Consider the following 19,014-nt stretch of genomic DNA (forward strand, 5'->3'; position numbering starts at 1 on the left):
AAATTTGTTTAGCAAGTGGAATACATTGCTCTCTGATCAATTTTACCCTGGCTTTGATTTCCTTGCCCCCTTTTCCTTTTGCCAATTTCTTTAATCTCTTTGTATTACCTGTGTTTTGTAAACAACTCCTTTTCTTAAGTTTTATGTATTCATTTTAGAGAGAGAGAGAGTGCAGGGGACAGGTAGGGGGAGAGGATGAAGGAGAGAATCTCAAGCAGGCTCCCCACTAAGAGTGAAACCCACCTTGGGGCTCGATCTCATGATCCTGAGATCATGACCTGAACCAAAACCAAGAATTGGATGCTTGACAGACAGAGCAGCCCAGGCACCCCTAAACCAACTCACTTTTATAATTCTATTGTGGTAACTTGTAAATTTCATTTGGAGTGAACTGAGTCCTTGGCATCATTTGCCAAAGAAGCCTCAGCTAAAATCTTTAGGCAGGGTACTTGTAGCAGCTGGGCAGTGGGGATGAGGCTTAGCTATGATTTTTCAGAGACATTTCTAAGTCGTGAATGTAAATAGATCACGTTTCTAAGACCATGAAGTTGACAGATGTTTATATCAGAAGATGTATTTAGCTCCATAAGATCTCTTGAACTTATAATCAGAGAGTCAAAGTTAAATAAGGCAGGTGGCCTCTGACATTTAGCTCTTGGCCTCCTCAACATGCAAAATAGTAAAATCTCTGTTGCCCTGTATCATTTGGATTTTGTGACGATTTGGACCAAGACTGGTTGAAGTTAACTCTTTGTTCTCTGGATACAATAAACAAATGAAGAGTATAATTTGTAAGAAGGAATATTTGAATATTAAAGAGTTATTTCCCAACTACTTTTATTCTTATGTGCATATTAAAATGCCCTTAGATTACCTTCATAACCCAGCACTGGTCTGGCTAGTACTTTGATATGCTGATTAGAAACCTAAATTAATTTACTAAATTAATAATTGATTACTCTAATTAAGAAAGTCTAACATAAAAAAAAAGAAAGTCTAACACTGATGGTGATAAATATGTACTCTTGAAAAATATACAGAACATTTCTAGTATGTATGGTCTTGACAATCATGCCAGTTCTTGTAATTGCTCTAAAATTTTAGTAATACATGGTAGGTGTCTTTTCTGCAACATTTGGAGATACTCACTACTTATTTGTTGAAACCCTCCACCTCCCCTCGAATTCTGTAATATTGCATCCTATTTCTTCTCTGTTCTCTCTGATTAAGTCTTTGTCTTATCAGGTGTCTTCTCTTCCTCCTCACACCTGTGGACTGGAAACATTTTCCAAGTTCAGCACTCAATCTGACCGCTTCTCTCTTCACGCTTGCTAGGGTAACTAATCCTTCTTAAAGTATCGACTATCACTCCTAACAGCTGACTCTCGGTTTGAATATTCACACGAGTTCCAAATTCGTAGCTCAGATTATTTACTGGATACGTTCACTGACACTTCAAATTCACTGAATCAGCCATTAATAATTACTGTCAACTTTGTTAATGCTATCACAACACTTAACAATAACAAAAAAAAAATCCTTTGTAGTGATTGTATATATTACATGGTACAATAGTTGCCTTAAAAACAAATTTCAGGGGTGCCTGGGTGGCTCAGTGGTTAAGCCTCTGCCTTCAGCTCAGATCATGATCTCAGGGTCCTGGGATCAAGCCCCACATCAGGCTTTCTGCACAGCAGGGAACCTGCTTCCCCCTCCTCCACTGCCTGCTTCTCTGACCACTTGTGATCTCTCTCTCTCTCTGTCAAATAAATAAATAAAATCCTTAAAAAAAATTTTCATTCATACATCCTCTGAACCGTCCTATGGGTGGGTTTTATGACCTTCACTTTATCTATTAGGATAATAGATGGCTCGGGGGAATTAGAGAGGTACAGAAACTTGCCCTGATCTCTCACCAAGTTTTTCTCAACATGACAAAAATAAAATCTGAACTCCAGTCTGTCACATTAAGCTGCCTCCCAAATTTATATCTAAAATTAAATTCTCTCTCTTTTTTTGTCCTAAAATAAACTTTCGTGATGTCCCTATTTTTGCCTACGGTACTGTAATTCTCCTACTAAATATAGAAGCTTAAAGCTTTGGATACTTATTTGGTCTTCCCTTCTTTATCACTCTTCATATCAGATCCATCACCAAGGCCTGTCCTGTTGCTTCTTTCTAACTTTTCTTTCTTCCATTCTCCCTTTCTCTACTTCACAGACTTATTCGTTAGCGTCTCCAATAAAGTACGCTTATGCATGCATTCCTTCCCTGAACCTTCCAGAGGGCAACCTTTGCCTTGTTACATGGTCCAAAGAAGACTTCAAATGACCACATTGTCCTAATTGTGTAGGAATTCCATAATTCAACCAATTTTTACACTTTTATCAGCCTTCACTTTACTTTCAATCTTCTGCTCTCTTCCTTCTCCCTGAAATAAGCATTTTATTTTCCTTCCAAACTTCTGCTCACACAGTCTTTCCTCTTTTGAAATAAATATTCTTCTCCCACCCCTTGTCCTTGAACTGTCCAACTCAAGCCTTAGACTTGGTTCTGTGGTTTTTACCTTCCTCAAAAATTTGCCTACTGTATTTATTATTACTTATTCAGCACAATCATGTTGCCTTATGATGTAAAAAAGTTCTCGTGTGTGTGCATGTGTATGTATGTGTGCGTGTCTTGCCTCCTTGGTCAGATTTTAAATTCCTAGAGGGCCAAGATGGATTTCAAACACCTTCTATATCTTTTGGAGGTTTGAATGAGTTATCATGTAAAACATCTACAAACAATATAATATTCAATGAAAGCAAATTACTTTGATAGAGGAAATGAAAAGAACATGGGTTTTAGAATTTATAACATCTGAATTCCAGTCCAGTCAACTGTGCAAATTCAGTTACTTCGAATTCTTTAATAACATGAAGTTACTTCTGTCCACCTCAGAGCTTATTGTGATACTCAGTGGAGTACAGAGCATGTATGCCAGTACCTGCCATCAATGTGTACCGAAAAATGAAATTATTATGGTTATTTGGTAACTGAAGAGAGTCACTGTCTTTTTAAGCATAAATGATTAGTTTGGACCACCACTGTATTTATAATTCATTGACATGAGTAAATATATAGAATATAAGTTCAGACTATTTAAAATAAATTTATTGCTTTGTTTGCTTCACCTGTTAATAGGAACTTACATAGAAATATGTCCACCTTGATGAAGGACTAGTCAATTTCCCCCTGCCACCATTTCCATTCTTGATTTTTGTATTTTGAGGGTTTAGAATTAGATGCATAAAGTTATGCATCTAATGACTTTCTTGGCCAATCAGACTTAGAATCATCTTATTTTAGAGTGGAAATGGTCCTCATCTAAAACATGGTTCCCCCACACAGGTCTGCAGGAATATGAGAAAAACATTTTTTAAAAGATTTTATTTATTCATTTGAAAGGGAGAGAGAGAAAGAGAGCATGAGCAGTGGGAGGGGCAGAAGGAGAGGGAGAAGCAGACCCTGCTGAGAAGGAAGCCTAACTTGGGGCTCAATCCCAGGACCCCGAGATCATGACCCTGAGCCAAAGGGAGATGCTTAACTGACTGACCCACCCAGGGTGCCCAAAGAAAAACATTTTTATAATGATTTTTTTTGGTAAAACAAAATAATACAATTTAAAGGATTACCCTACATTTTGTGATTATGACACTCCTACTTCATGTATGTGTTAAAATTCCTCTGTTTTATGAAACAATGTTGATGATACATAGTGGAGGGTAGCAGTTGTGAGTTTTGTGGTGACTGATATGACTTTCCTTGATGAAACAGAAAGTTGGCAAACAGATGATAATTTCCATAGTAGTTTTAAAAAGGTTACAGGTCCATGTTACCCCCAAATGCTTAGAAACCCTAATCTAACCCAACTCTTTGTTTCAGAGTTAAAAATTATTTGACCTTCAGAAGTTATGCTACTTGGTCAAGGTCACATCACTACTCCAGACCCACTGTGAGAATTCAACTCACTGAACTCTCAGAATGTACCTCATCCTTTAAGTGAAAATTGATCTCGCCTACTGATGGAAACAGGAAACTATTTGTCATTTGACTTTTGAAGAAAATTCATTGCATATATTTTATTTATTTAAAATAAATTTATTAAAATCCTCCCAAGGGATGACTTTATCCCTAAGTGGAAAAAAAACTTGATGATAGCTATAAACCTTTAAAGTATATTTAAAATAGTTTCCTAAGCTTTTAAGATTTTGTATTTTCCATTTATTTTCCAATAAAATTTATTTCCACTCAAAATAAATTTTCTTACATTAAAAACTATGGAAAATACAAGAAGAAGGGGGAAAAAGCCTATTATTCCAGGGAGAATCAGGTTGATATTTGAGCACAATTCCTGCTACATATTTTTCCTTTTTTAAAAAGATTTATTTATTTTTTTGAGAGAGAGAGAGAAAAAAAACATGCAATTGGGGGAAGGGGAAGGAGAAGAGGAAGGAAAGAAGCGGACTCCCCTCTAGGCGGGGAGCATGACATGGGGCTTGATCTCACAACCCAAATCAAGAGTCAGACACTCAACCAACTGAACTACTCACGAGCCCTCTGCTATATATTTTTCTCTGTACATCTTTGCATAGTTGAAATTATATTCCAGGTGGCCTGGGTGGCTCTGATCTGCCTTTGGCTCAGGTCATGATCTCTAGGTCCTGGGATCAAGCCCCACTTTGGGCTCCCAGCTCAGCAGGGAGTCTGCTTCTCCCTCTGCTTCTGCCTCTTCCCCTGCTTGTGCTCTGTCTCTCTCCTTTCAAAATGAATAAATAAAATCTTTAAAAAAAGAAAAGAAATTATACTCCATATGCAATATTTATATTTCTGGTTTCTTCATTTTAATTATTTTTAAAATTTAAAAAATAAGTAATACATTCATACAGTTTCAAACTCAGAAGGTACAAATGGATACAGAGTGAAGATTATCCTCTGACCTAACCCACAGTCCCCTTCTTCTCCTCCTTAACAAAAATGAATATTTCCAGTTTTTAAAATGTTTGGTATGTGTATCCTTCTAGAGATATCTTATGCTTATCCTCAGGTTCTTTCATTCCATATAAAGACATAAGCATTTCCTCATCTTTTTAAAAAATATTATTAAAGACTATATAGTATTTTATTTTGTAGATATGCCATAATTTATTTAGTCATGCTTACATATTACACATTAAAATTATTTTCATTTCTTTATTTATAGTAAGTTTGCAGATCTTACAGCTTAAACTAAATGAATCCATTGCCCTTTTTACTTTAGACATTATAAGGCTTTAACAATAGTTTTCCTTGAACAGTTTAGTTTTACTTTACCTCTATTCGCAAAAGCATATCTATTGTTTCTTCAACTGAAGCTAGTCATTCAACCTGGGGTTGAAACAATCTTTTGTTTACATGAGCTGATTTCAGCTGGATACAGTCATATTCTCTCAAGTAAGAATACCCATCCCCCCCCCCAGGTGCACTATAAAAACTTACCATAAGGATATGCCAATAGAAGAAACTTTTTAGTTTAAGATAAACAAGGACTGAGATCTAATGTAAAAAACATGGGCAATATAGTTGATAACACTGTATTGTGTAATTGAAATTTGCTAAGAGTATAGAACTCAAATATTCCCACAAAAATTTTAAAAAGATAAATTTTTGAGGTAATGGATTTGTTAATTAAGTAAAGTGGGGGAGTCCTTTCACAATATATGTGAATGCATATGAAATATGTATATCAAATCACAACTGTGTATGCCTTAAATATCTTACCATTTTGTATGTCAGTAAAACAAATTAAAAAGAAAAGAATGCACCAGTAGAGCTGATGGTATTTTGACCTCACTATCATCACCACACCCTCTATCCTGGGAACTCAATGGGTTCACAGTATTGTTGGCTAAAATGTCGTTTGGAGTTCCTCTTCCTTTGGAGAGAGAGCAGATACATTCAAACATCAACAAGGCCAAAGACATGAAAAACAGCATGGCAATTAAAAAAAAAAAAAGATTATCCAAGTGGTAAATATGCCAAGAATAAATGTTTATGCTGCTTTCAGAGGACTGTGGAGTGTTGACGAGCTTAGTGCTAAATACTGATGGCATCGGCTCCTCATGGATTGGTCAGGAAAAAAGTTTGCTTCATTTGGAAAAATATTCAAGGCAATGTATAAAGAAAGGAGAAGTCTCAGCAAAATAGAGTACAGGCCATCCATTTCTAGAATAGAGGAAGGTATATGTGAAATTGAGCTATTCAGGGTGAGAAATCTGAATCTAAGCTATGACATAATTAGCACAAAGGGACCAGAAAGGAACCTGGTAAGAAGGGAAAATATCTGGTTAAAAGATTTGTAGTAAAGAAGGAAAAACATGGCTATAATATAGATGGAAATATCAAAGACAAGCCTAACTTTCAGAAAAGCAAATAAATCAGTGAGATTTTGCTTTATGCTTTTTGCTGTAATACTCTCCCAACCAACCCAAATTCCAGCCCCATCCTACCTTTCATAAATAAAGTCCATTGGCCTTGTGCCATTCCTTGATGTGGAAATTTAACCTGTTCTCAATTTGGCATAAAGTGTTATGCAATTGCAGGATCTAACTCATCCTTCTCACTATATTTCTAAATACGTGTTATAAAAGTAACCTAGGTCTCTCTTTTATAGAGATGTTCAAAGTGACATTAGGGTGAAAAAAGCATAATGCGGAGAAAGCACTCCAGAAGACCACAGCTCAGCTTTGAATTATCTCAATCCATGATATTGCTTTTGGGTGACCTTTGTGTATTTGAGCACGTAGGGAGGTGGCAGAAGCAAACATAAATCCTCTTTGGAGAAAGATAGCATTATCCTGGACTTCAAGCATTTCTTTTTGCAAATACCATATATGCCCCATAATAAAAAAAAAAAATAGACACATGAGTAAAATAGCATGAACTAAAATCAATAGAAAGATCAGACAATAAAAACAGAGTCACAGAGGCTACAAATATGAGTTTGAGACATTAACTTCAAAGTAACCATATTATTAAGGTCAAGGAGATTCTTTACAAATCAAACAAGACTGAGGATTTTAACCCAAACAAAGAAACTATTAAATCAAATGGGTTAAATTAGTCTGGATTAAAGAATACAACAACAAAAAGATTAAGAGTAGGTCAGGCACAAGTGAGGAGAGAATTAGTAAACTGAAAGATAAGTCAGAAGAAAGTATCTAGAATGATGTAGAAAAACAAAAGAATAGAAAAATCAGAAAAAATAGCAAGATATATAGGACTACAGTGAAAAATTCTAACATATGTTCACTGAATTTCAAGAAGGAAAAAGACTGAGGCAGCAGCAATGTTAAAAGATAATGGTTGAGAAAATTTCCCAAACTGTTGGAAGATGTCAATCCATAGATTAAATGAATCCTGTGAATCCTAAGAAAAATAAATACACAAATCCTTAGATTTGTTTGGTTTGTGGCAAACCAAAGACAAAGAGAAAATTTTTAAGATAGAGAAGACAGATTACCTTCAAAAGAAGAAAAATACAGATTTCTCAGTGGAAACAATGGAAATCAGAAGACAAAAAATATGTAAAATACTGAGAGAAAATAAGAAATAAGAAATACTCTCTCAAACAACCAGTCCAAAGCCAAATAATGGTTTCTGCAGCATTTGCCCCAGAATAGTCAGAATTTGGACTGCTGGTCCCTGCATTTTGTCCCCCATTTCCAACTCAGAACAACCAGAAAAAGCCAAATATGTTTCCAAACCAATCACAGAAGATGCCCTGCTTCTAGTTAGCCCATTTCCAGCTTCCCCATGCCAACAACCTCTAATCAGAGCACACCTGACTACTTCCCTTTTTCTCAGGGCAAGTTTTCAGGTTCGTCTGACTGCCTTTCAGTTTCTTTCCCATACAGGTGATTGTGGCTGATTTCCTTGCTATAGCAGCTCTGAACTGTTCTCATTTGAGTGGTCTTTTGATTTATTCCCATACTTCTAAAAGTAAACCCCCAAAACAGTCTGAGAGTTTCTGTTAATTGGGCTCCAATTAATCAAGTTCTTGCTATACTTTAACACATCCTTTAGTAAGTTAAAAAGAACCATTTAAGATCATTGATATACTAATTACTAATCCTTCCAATAAGTCATGTCTCTCAAGGAGCCTTTTTTTTTTAAGATTTTATTTATTTATTTGACAGAGAGAGATAGTCAGAAAGGGAACACAAGCAGGGGGGGTGGGAGAGGGAGAAGCAGGCTTCCTGCTGAGCAGGGAGCCCAACGCGGGACTTGATCCCAGGACCCTGGGATCACAACTGGAGCTGAAGGCAGATGCTTAACAACTGAGCCACCCAGGCACCCTCTTAAGGCCCTCTTATATAACAATAGTTAGAACAGTTTCTGCTCTGTATTTCTTAATACTGAACACACATGTGTAAGTCATTAGACTTATAAATGCCTAATATATATGACCTATGTACATTATATAGCTATTAATGGTCACGTGTTTGTAATTTTTCCTTTTCGAACTAAACTGTAACATGATCAAAACCAATCATCTCAATGATTTAGACTTCCAGTTATAAGATGAGTAAGTTTTGCATATTTAATATACAGCATGATGATTTAGTTAACAACACTGTATTATATGTCTTAAGGTAGCTAAAAGTAGATTTTAAATATTCTTATCATGAAAACATTGTATTTATGTGAGGTGGTTAACTAACTTTACAGTAGTAATCATTCTGCAACATAAATGTATCAGGTCATCATGTTACACACCTTAAACTTATGCAATGTCGATTATATCTTAATCAAACTGGAAGAAAAAAAATCTTGATGATTTTATATAAAAAAGAAATTTCCAACCTGGAATTCTATACCAAGTGAGATAGCCTTCCATAAAAAGGTAAAATAGACATTTTCAGACAAACAAAAATGAGAGAATTCATCAACAATCTGCAAGGAGGAAAACATTAGTTCTTTAAGCGGAAGGAAAATGATTCCATATAGAAGATTGGAACTACAGTTAAAAAAAAGAAGAAGAGCAGCAATAAAAATGGTTAAATATGTGTGTGAATTTAAATAAATATTGGCTATATAAACCAATAATTATAGTGACTTTAGGCATTTGAAATAGAGAATTAAAATGCAAAACTACAATTAAGATAAGACATGGGTCAGTAGGATATTGAATAAAGGGTGTAAAGTATTCTTAGATTATTGTGTTATTCAGAAAAAAGATAAAGGTATTGATATTACACTTAGTTAAGAGAAAGATGAATAGTATAATTTCTAGGGTTATGATTATATATATTGTAAAAGAACACATGACTTCCAAGATAATGAAAAAATGACAGAATATTTTTTTCAAAGTTCTCAATCAATCTGAAACAAATTGATGACAATGAAAAAAAAAGAAATATAGAATGAGCAAAATAAATAGAAAATACTGAGTAATATGATAGTATAATAACATTACTACACATATCAGTAATTACCTTAAATGTAAGTTGACTATACTTCAATTAAAGGACAAAGATTGTGATACTGGACTTTAAAAAACTGCTGTTTATATGAGACATATGAAAAATGTAATGATTCAGAAACTTTAAAAACACAAAGATGTAAAAAGATTTATCATTCGAACACAAATCAAAAGAAATTTGTTTACAAATATCTTAATATCAAAGTAGACAAAGTCTACTAGTGTTAATAATACTAGCATTAATTTATATGCTAGTATATTATTGATATATTAGTATTATAGTCATAAAATTGATATATTAGTATTAATATATTAATACATTATTGCATATAATGCACAATTAATACATACTAGTTTTAATGTATTAACACTAGTATATCAATTTCATGACTATAATACTAATATATTGATAATATACTAGTATATATTTATTAATACACTGGTATTAATAATACTAAAGTATTATTTGTATCTTTATAATGACAAGATGCTTCATTTAATACATTAAAATAGTATATAAATTTTATGAATATAATACTAATATATCGATAATATACAGTATATTGTCTATTAATACACTGATATTAATAATACTAAAGTATTATTTTAATCTTTTAATGACAAGATGCTTCATTTAGCATTTAAATGAGGAAATTTAAACTTGTATGTACCTAATAAATAGCTTCAAAATGTATAAAGCAAAAACTAATGGAACTAAAGAGACATAGACAAATTCACAATTATATTGGAAGTTTTGAACACATCTGTTCCAGTAACTGGCAGAGGATTTGAACAACATAAATAGCAGAACAGCATAAATTGTAAACTGAAATATATATAGGTATATCTCCATATACAAAAGTATATTATAACATATATCTATATATAAAGATATTATTATTACTATATTACTATTATATATACTATACTATTACTATATTGCTGTTATATATAATATATTTATAATATTATATAAATAATATAACATAATTTATAGATCCTTATATAACATATAATAAATTACATAAGTTATACATATAAATAACACTGCATTTAAAAACTGCAAAATACAGTCTTTTGAAGTACCATATAGAAAATTAGGATATTTGGAACATAAAGTAAGTCTCAACAAATTTCAAAGGACTGAAGTTCTACAGATCATGTTCTTTGACTACATTGCAATTAAGTCAGAAATCAAATGACAAAAAATAATGAGAAAAATCCCAAAATTTTGAGACTAAGAAACACACTTCTAACAATCCACAGGTGGTAGAAGAAATCACGATGGAAATGGAAATATATTTTGAAGAAATGATAATGAAAATGTAAAATATCAAGACTTGTGGGACTTAGATAATTTATAATTAATTATAATTATAATTAATAGTAATTTATAGATTTATACACATACATTTGAAAAGAAAGACAAAGTCAATAAAGTCATTTAAAGAAATAAGAAAAATACCAATATATAAAACCCAAAGTAAAAAAGAAATAATAATGGTAGGTAGGAGCATGATCAAATAGAATAGACGCTTCCAAAACAGAGAATCAAAATGTCCAAAATTGGTATTTTCAAGACTGATAGACTAATACAGCTCTGGCAAGACTGATAAAGTAAAAGGAGAGAAGTCACACATAATTTGAAAAATGGAAACGAGACATTACTACAGACCCTACCCATATTAGAATTTCTGAGCAATTTTATGCCATTTAGTTTGGAAATTTAGATAAAGTGGATAAATTGACATAGAATGAAACCTGAATATTTGTTCATTAAAAACTTGAATCTATAGAAGAGGATTAAAGAGTAGGTTTATTATTTAATGATGTACTGTACGGTGACCAACATAACATTTAAAAAAAGAGTAGATTTATTGTGATAAGCACCGAGTGATGTACAGAATTGTTGAATTATTATATTGTACACCTGAAACTAATATAACAATGTATGTTAATTATGCTTCAATTTAAAAAAAGAAAAAAATTGAATCTATAACTTAAAGCCTTCCAACAAGAATGCCCCAGGACCAGATGGTTTTACAAGCAAATGCATACAGATAGTAAAGGAAGAAATAATGGCATTCACACATAAACTAAAAATTGAAAGAGGAAATATATACCAATTCCTCCTATGAGACATGTACAACTTGATATCAAAACCCAACAAGAACATAAGAAAGGAAAATTTTAGGCCAACCTTTCTCATAAATGTAGATTCAAAATCCTAAACATATTATTAGCATAATAAATTGAACAAATTATAAAAAGGATAATGCATCAAAACCAAATGTAGCTTATTCCAGAAAAGGAAAACTGATTTAAAATTAAAAATAATATGTCAACATCTTTACAAAATTAAGGAATAAAATCTTATGATCAATTCAATAGATGACAAAATTCAATATCCATTCATGATTTAATGAAACTTTTTGAAAATTAGTATTAGAAAGGAACTTCTTTAATTTGATTGACTATGAATACAAAATCATCTTAGCAGTCGTCATTTCTGATGATGAAAACTTCTCCTTTGTAATAAAAATTAGGAAAAGATGTCCACTATCACCATTTCTATTTAATGTTGCATTGGTGATAAAGGTGGTATCCACAACCTCATGGGCATGTTGAATATGTGTTTGGCATCTGCAAAGCATTCATGAGAAATTTATCTTGAAATAATTTTATATCATTAAAAAGAATATCAAAATCAATGCAATTGTGTAAAAGCTCCCTAACTACTCTAGCCCAACCACTTGTTCTTCATAGTGCTGTGCTTTTTAAAAATACTGATTAGATTATTGCTTAAGACACCAAGGACATTGTCATGACCAACAAAAGTCACCTGCCTCTTAATCATATTTTATGTCCTTCCTCCTCTTCTCTGCATTCCAGCCCCACCAGCTTTCTTCAGATTCTCAAAGACGGGCTCCTTATACATCTGGGCCCTTCCACAGGCTCTTATCCCAGGCTGGGACCATCTCTACCATCCTCTTACCTGGTTCTTTGTTCAGAATTTACCTCACTAGTTTACGTATAACCTAACCAAAATCCAAAGATGCCACAGTAGCAATCAGCACATTAGTACCACATCTTGCTTTCTAAGATGATTCTTTAGTAAAAGGAACCAGAACTACTTAGAGAAATGGCTGATTCTAGAAGTGAGACAGAAAATATACAAAATGAGCGTGGAGCATCTAATAATGTCAGAAAGTAAGGAATTGGTCACATACACATATTTACACACTCCAGCCATGATTAGGGTATGTCAAAGGGGCAAAGGAGCCAACTGAAAGCACTCCTACTGGCCAAAGCTAGACCAATTAAAGTAACACAAGAAATAGAGAAGTATGATTTGTAATCCTAAGTATAAAATAAATTTCCATGAGTCCATATTAATAGAAGTGATTAAATAAATTAACAAATTGACAAATCTCCTCGACAGAATTCCAAGTAATTTTTGTAGATACTCTGCCCTCAAAGACGTGGAAAAGGATAGCTCCTCATTACTTAATGTGGGCTTTCCATTATAACTCCCTCCCAAACAGTATAGAGTAGAAAGGGGGTGGGGAGAAAGCAACTCTATAGTGGAGAAACCTGCCAACCACTACTTTAGCCAGGCAAAGAAGGTCAACGTCAACAGTGATAAGTCATGTTGATAGTACATACCTTTGATCTGATGTGATGAGGAAGGCATTTTACCTCCATGGTCTTCCTCTCAAAACATCTAACCCCAGTCAAGGAAAAAATCAGACAAACCCAGTTGATGGTCACTCTACAAAATATTCAGTCAGTACTTGTCAAACTGTCAAGGTCATCAAAAACAAGGAAAATCTGAGAAACCTAAGGAGATATAATTACTAAATGTAATAGTTTGTCCTGAATGAGATCCTGGAACAGAAAACAGACATCAGGTAAAAAATATGGAAATCTGAATAAAGTAAGGACTTTAGCTGATAGTAACATATTGGTATTGTCCTCATGAATTGTGATAAAGGTATCATACTAATGTAAAATATTAATAGCAGTGGAAACAGTGTGGAATGTATGGGAAATTTCTATACTACCTTTGCAATTTTTCTATAAATCTAAATCACTTATTTTAAAATAAAATAAAATTAAAAAAATAACAATGAAATAAACCCAAAATACTGAATGGAATATAGTATACTCTGTACCTTCCATAAATTATTCAAAAGTCTACCAAGTATTGGCTTGAATATAGAAATATTATTCTTTTTTTTTTTTAAGATTTTATTTATTTATTTGACAGAGAGAGAGAGCACAAGTAGGCAGAGAGGCAGGCAGAGAGAGAGGGGAGGAAGCAGGCTCCCTGCCAAGCAGAGAGCCTGATGCGGGATTTGATCCCAGGACCCTGAGATCATGACCTGGGCCGAAGGCAGAGGCTTAACCCACTGAACCACCCAGGCTCCCCTAGAAATATTATTCTTAAGCTGGGGAGTAGATACACAGGCTTTTGCTGTATTTTCTTATGTCATTTGGAAAGTTTATAAACACTTCATTTTTTTAAATGCTAGATTGTAAAGCAATTAAATGGAACTTGAGATGTTGATTCTCCTATGATGGCTACTTGGATGCTTTTTTTTAAGGTATCAAATTATTTGACAATAATTTTTCAATGATCCTACTTGCTGGTATCCAAATATATCTAGAGTACCCAAGGGGTGATGGACACTGTCTTTGGGGAAGCAGCAGACCAAACTCATTGCCAGGGCATAAGTGTTCACAGCTCCTGAAATTTTTCTTGAGTTATAATTGAGACTTTTTACTTGACAATTTAATGTCTGTCCATCCCAGTAGATTATTAGCTGCCTAAGAGAAGGAATGATTGTATTTTACCTTAGTTAGCAAGGGGCCTGTCACACAATAAGTGGTTGATAAATATTTATTGGGTGAATGAATGACATCAACTTAATTGTTTAAAGCTCAGCCCTGAGAGCCACCTGGGCCTGAGTATAAATTTCAGTTTGCTCACTTACTAGGAATTAGGTCAATATTAGTGCCTATTCCCAGAAGTGTATCATGAACGGATGTGCTTGCTTAGGGTTCTTTGCAAATGAGCTATAATTTTCATTAGGTGCTTGTTAAATTAAAAAGTTTAACATTTGTAAAGTGTTTATATAAAGTTTTCGATCTGGATAAGAAACATTTTACATTTTGAACTAGTATGTAATAATATGCATGTGTATGTGTATGCATGTGTTGTTATATATACATTATATGTATATGTATATATATAAATATGTGTGTGTATATAATGGAAACAATAGTCACCCTAGTAGGGTAATGAATCCATTCTGATTCTTTTTCCAAGTCCATCCTATTCTATCCATTCCATTTTGTCTCATTTTAAAAAATGCTACAAGATCTCCTAAAACTATCTAAAGATCCACTAATGGTTTGAAATCTGTAGCTTGATAAAAACAGTAACAACAAAGAAACAAACAAAACTGTTCTAAACCACAGCTTCTCAAACTTTAGCATGCATCAAAGTCACCTACACGGATTTCCAGGTGCCAGTAGGTGGGTAGAGAATTTGTACTTGCAACAAATGGAGAGTGAGTCTGTTGCCGCTGGTCTGGGGACCACTATTTGAAAACCTTTGCACTACACAATACTAGTGATTGAAAAAAACCAAGCACCAATACATGGTTCCATATGCTTGCGTGGTTCCAGCTTTACTTTCTAGTTCATTTTGAATCTCTTATCTCTGTTTTAGATTCAACCTCCACCTGTTCTGGTCCTGGTCTAATTCTGGGTTTTACTGATTTTGATGGGCCTGGTTGTTTCTATTTTCCTTGAGCCAGAATGTCCACACTCATCTCCTCCGGCTATCTCTTATTGATAATGTCTCTCTCTAAAAAAGGCCAGAAGGTAATGAGTTTACTGGGATGGTCTCACTTGAGAGACAAACATAATTATCCATCAAAATCATTCAAGGGACATTTATACTTGATGCTTTTTTGAAGAACCCAAAACGAATTAGTCACTGCTGTGGTAAAGTCAACCAGAATGTCATGCTAGTACCTCAAGGCTGTTTCGTCTCTATGACTTTTGGTTATTTTCTTTTTCCAGAAGGTGGGGTAATGTATAACAGAATAAATGAAAACTTTCTCAATCTTGATTGCTTCAATCAAAAGAAGGTGCAACAAATACATACTACAAGATTCTTTTGGTAGAATCATCATTAGCTAAATAGAAAAAGAAACAGCAATGGGGTGTCTGGGAGGCTCTGTTGGGTAAGCATCTGCATTTGGCTCCGGGCATGATCCCATTATCCTGGGATCAAGCCCCTCTTTAGGCTCCCTGGCTTAGCGGGAGCCTGCTTCTCCTCCCTCTGCCCCTCCACCTCGCTTGTGCTCTTTCTCTCTCCCCTCCAAATAAATAAATAAAATCTTAAGGAAAAAAAAAGGAGGCACATCAATTAAACCCCAAATCTAGTTGAGAAAGAAAATAACACTTAATTGTGAATTGATGAGGTTTGGGCAATGGTGGAACCTCAGCCTAAAAGGAAATTGATGGAATCAAATGTGAAGAAGTCTCTAGATTGATATCGCTAGGGCAGGCATTAAAGAAATGGTGGCACTGGGCCAGGAAACAGCAGTATGGCAGCTGGATTACATACCAGAGAGAGTAATACCTGGGACCCAGACGGATGCGGGAGGGAGTGGCTGCCATTTGAAATGGGGACATTGGACTCTTTGGCCAGGGGAGGAAGCAGGAGCTGAAACCAGGAATCAGAGATTATTGATTGTCCAGAAAGAAAAAGGGCGCTGCTATCCAATCTAAGTTTCAGGGGAAGGAATAACTGGTTGGCTCCAAGTTCAGTAAAGATCCTAGCATCTGAATTCATCTTATGACTGGTTCTCTATGTTTCTCTCTTTCGCTTCTCAGGCTTGAAATTTCTTACTTTCTTTTGAGTAGATGATTGAGATTGGAATTTCTCCATGTTTTGTGGAGTGAATGTTCTATAATAAGCAGGGTATTTAATTTCTCTTTGTCTTCAGTGTGCACAAACAAACAAACATAGGTCACTTCTTCATAAAAACCACAGTTAAATTTGGGGTTTGGGAAGAGGTAGCCAAGATAGATTATGCTTTTGGGGTGCAAAACTAATGAAGGGAATCATTATCAGCAGCTTTTCACGTCCACCAACCAAACCTTTGGCTGAGAGTAGTAACTGCTAGATTTGGGCTTCTTTTGTCTTTCCAGCCCCTTCCCCCACCCCATCTTGGGAGGCTTGGAATTCAAATGTAGATGAAATGCAGATCCTTGGGAGAATGGAAGAAGTGACTGGTTGGCTGGTCGAATGGGAAAGGAGGATACCCTCCAATTTGAGATTAGTCATTGTTGAGCTGAGACGGAAAATGGCTTCCACTCTGGATCTGAAGAGTCTTCGGTTGAATGGCTCTGATAGCCTATTACGAATTGTTCAGATAAATTTGGAAAAGGAGTAAACTGGCTTGTGTTGGTCTCCACCACTGACTCGAGTCAGGTAAGAGCTGAAGCTTACTGCTGGTAGTTGTGTATTTTTAAACACATTGTGTACGTCATCTCACTTGTTGACCACTTCTATCATCCTTAAGATTTATATATTGTACTAGTACATACTATTGTGCTGCATGTATTTTTGGTACAATGCAGATATCTTCTTTGATGTGTTTTGGGGATGTGATTTCACTTTTATTCTCAATTCACTGAGAAAGTACTTTCACAGCACCCACACACGTGGTCATGGTAACTACGGTAAGACTTCACTATTTCATAAAGGGTGGTATAAATGCAAAGCCATGATATGATCTTGGATGCATTTACTTCTGTTAGGAGCACTGATAAATGTTGATTATTTAAAAAAATGATAGAAGAAAGCAAAATTTGCCTAAAAGTAAGACAATTTGAACTAATTGAGGCAAAATATATACATAAGGAAATAGTATCAGTAAAATTGTGGGTGTTTTGTGTGGAGGGCAGATGAGAAGGAGCAAAGTGGACAGTTGAAAACTTGCTCAAGTTCTCAGTCACTGGTTTGGATATCTTACTACTGGTTCCCTCTGCCAAAGTTACTAATTACGATGGAAAGCAACTATAATCGTTGGAGGAGAGAGGTGGCTGGAGCTGAGTTTAGGAGAATGGCTTACTCTCGCTTAGTTATGGAGACGATCTCTACCCAGTGGTTATTCTTTTAATATTGATACTAATCGTAATAGCATAAATAATCCAGGTCACCAGGATTAAAGGACCCTGTAAAGTGGCTTTTTGGAGTTACCTTTTTAAAATCTGCAATTCCCCTCCCCCTCTATTTCTCCACTTTGATGGGTCCCCTTAGCACTAGGATTGTATGTATATGCTAAGTGTACTAGCTCCATATCTGTGTATGGTTGTTGTGGATGTCCTTCTATCCTTACTTCTTCCCTTCTCCTGGGTAACAGTCATAGTATTGGAGACTTTAGAGACAACGTATTTAACATTACAAACCGGTAAGCACATACGGGAGCAACTTGTGAATGCTTAACAAACTTCGTTCTGGTGGTGGCAGTAATTAGGGTGGTGGCTCTGAGAAATGTGGATGTTTATATTTGTATCATACCATTCTATATGGGCTTATATGTGAGATGCATCTGTTCCTTTTGTATCGAGGATCCCTTTTTAATTTATATTTTCTTACACTTGTGTGATTTTTAACCATCTCCTCCAAGTATCTGGACACTTGGCGGTAGGTAGGTGAGCTAATTGCTTTGAGACATCACAGATTACATATAAAGTCCTAGTCCTTGCCTTCAGGGAGTTTACAACTTTCATTAATGAATTTGTGTGGCCAGAGAGACAATACTTGAATGCAACAAATAATGGAAATGTTAAGCGAGAGGAAGAGGAGCAAATATTTGGAAGAGAGAGCGAGAATTTGGGCCGTTAGGGAAAAGGTCAGAGTTTGAGAGCTCCTTACTAAGTAGAGGAGGTGAGCCATTAATTTGTGATTCTGTTATCAAAGCATTTGATAATGGAAATTGGATGTGTGGGTGTTAGACTTTATTGTGAACATTGGAATTCCAACTCATTGAATAAAAACTTATTTTGTATGTAGAGAATGGTGCTAGGGTTGGAGAGTAAAATTTGCAGATGAGATCTGGGAGAAGGTCATAGTCTAGCAATGGGGGTGGGAGAGCAGAGAGGACAAAACAGTTAAAACACAAGTGCCGGGGGCGCGCCTGAGGGCTTCAGGAGCCCCTGGAGAGGGAGTAACTGATTTTTTGCCCTGGAAGTCAGAAAGCTATGTTTTGAGGTGACGTCGGAGCTGGAGTTTAAGGTTGAAAGGGAGCGTTCGGGGCCCATGGAATTGCTGGTAGAGGCTCTGGCGAGAAGAGAATGGTGACTCGACTTCAAGTGACTTAAGGGCAAGCGCTGTGCTTGTTCCCGGGAGTGGGGAGGGCAGGAAACTCAGCGGAGTCTGTGAAAAGCCCGGTGGTTGTTAAACTGTATGTCTGGGGCCAAAT

The sequence above is a fragment of the Enhydra lutris genome, unplaced genomic scaffold (assembly GCF_002288905.1).
Source record: "Enhydra lutris kenyoni isolate GAN:26980312 unplaced genomic scaffold, ASM228890v2 scaffoldscaffold48, whole genome shotgun sequence".
Classification (NCBI taxonomy): Eukaryota; Metazoa; Chordata; class Mammalia; order Carnivora; family Mustelidae; genus Enhydra; species Enhydra lutris.